Source organism: Coffea eugenioides, chromosome 5 (genome assembly GCF_003713205.1).
Source record: "Coffea eugenioides isolate CCC68of chromosome 5, Ceug_1.0, whole genome shotgun sequence".
NCBI classification, from domain to species: Eukaryota; Viridiplantae; Streptophyta; class Magnoliopsida; order Gentianales; family Rubiaceae; genus Coffea; species Coffea eugenioides.
Genome location: NC_040039.1, coordinates 5,887,035 through 5,888,388, shown reverse-complemented (window position 1 = coordinate 5,888,388; position 1,354 = coordinate 5,887,035). Strand labels below are relative to the sequence as shown.

General features: G+C 40.3%; 1 non-coding gene across 1 annotated transcript; it reads left to right on the top strand.

Annotated features, from left to right (window-relative positions):
- The first annotated feature begins 360 nt into the window (after positions 1 to 360).
- Positions 361 to 467, top strand: LOC113772635. Its single transcript, XR_003468603.1, has one exon. It is a non-coding gene; the product is annotated as a small nucleolar RNA R71 (small nucleolar RNA).
- The last annotated feature ends 887 nt before the right edge of the window (positions 468 to 1,354 follow it).

Below are 1,354 nucleotides of genomic sequence, written 5' to 3'. Positions count from 1 at the left end.
TTTACTTGTTCTGCCCCATCCTCTTGCAAAATAAGGCATGAATCAGTGGGGTGGCCCACGTTCGTGCAAATTCCACAGACCTTTGCTTGATGCACGTTCCCCACAGCTAATTGTCGAACAAAAGATGTTAGCTCCGATAGCTGCTGTTGAATGGACAACTTCTCTACCTCGTTAACCCTACGAGTAGGGTTACTGTCACGGAAGCCAAATTGTTGAGAATTTTCTGCCATAGCTTCGATAAGTAGCCATGCTTCCTTCAGTGTCTTATTTGCCAGTGCTCCCCCACTCGCAGCATCAATGATACTCCTATTAGACGGCTGGAGTCCCTCATAGAAATATTGGATCAATAGTTATTCACTAATTTGATGCTGTGGGCATCTAGTGCACAACTTATTAAATCTCTCCTAATAGTCATATAGGAATTCTCCAGGATACTGATTAATACTGCATATCTCCTTTCTCAGACTTGCAACCCGAGATGCAGGAAAGAATTTTTTCAAAAATTCTTTTTTCAGTTGGGCCCATGTTGTGATACTACTTGCAGGTAGGTAATACAACCAATACTTTGCTGCATCCTTGAGGGAGAAAGGGAAGGCTCTTAGTTTGATCTGTTCCTCAGTAATTCTTGAAGGATTCATACTGGAGCATACCACATCGAACTCTTGGATGTATTTATAGGGTTCTCACTCGAGAGGCCATGAAATGTGGGTAAGAGGTAAATTAATTCCGACTTCAATTCGAAAGAGGTATTCTCAGCTAGAGTTAGAAATGTGATGTACAACGGCTGTTGAGGCAATTCCAGAGTAGCCAACTCCCTTAGTGTTCTTGCATTCGTCATAGGAACATCCTCTTGACTTAGGTCACTTGAATTATCACCACTTGAATCTGTTGATTCAATCTCTAGATCCAATCTCTGAGATGCAGTGCTAGATTGCTCCTCTCTGAGCTGTCTAGTCTCTTTCCTAGTTCGACGCACAGTCTTCTCTACTTCCGAGTCGAAAATCAATTCGCCAGAAAAATGCCAGACACATCCAAAGAAAACAATTTAGAAAAAAATAAAATTAACCAAAACACCGTTCCCCGGCAATGGCGTCAAAAATTGACAAGTGTCGAGTCTGTGCAATAATAATTACTAAAAAGTCCTAATTACCACCACAATTAATTATAAAACAAATCCAAGTACTAGAGTAAGGACTCTAGGTGTGTAATGGGTTACTTGATTCACCCTGTTCCCAAAAAATTTACTTGATCCGATATACCAGAATTATCTATAAAAGTATTAAATTTGCATACAATAGCAAGTAAGGTCGATTCCACAGGGAACAGATAGGAAGTTGTTTCTTTCCAAGTTAAT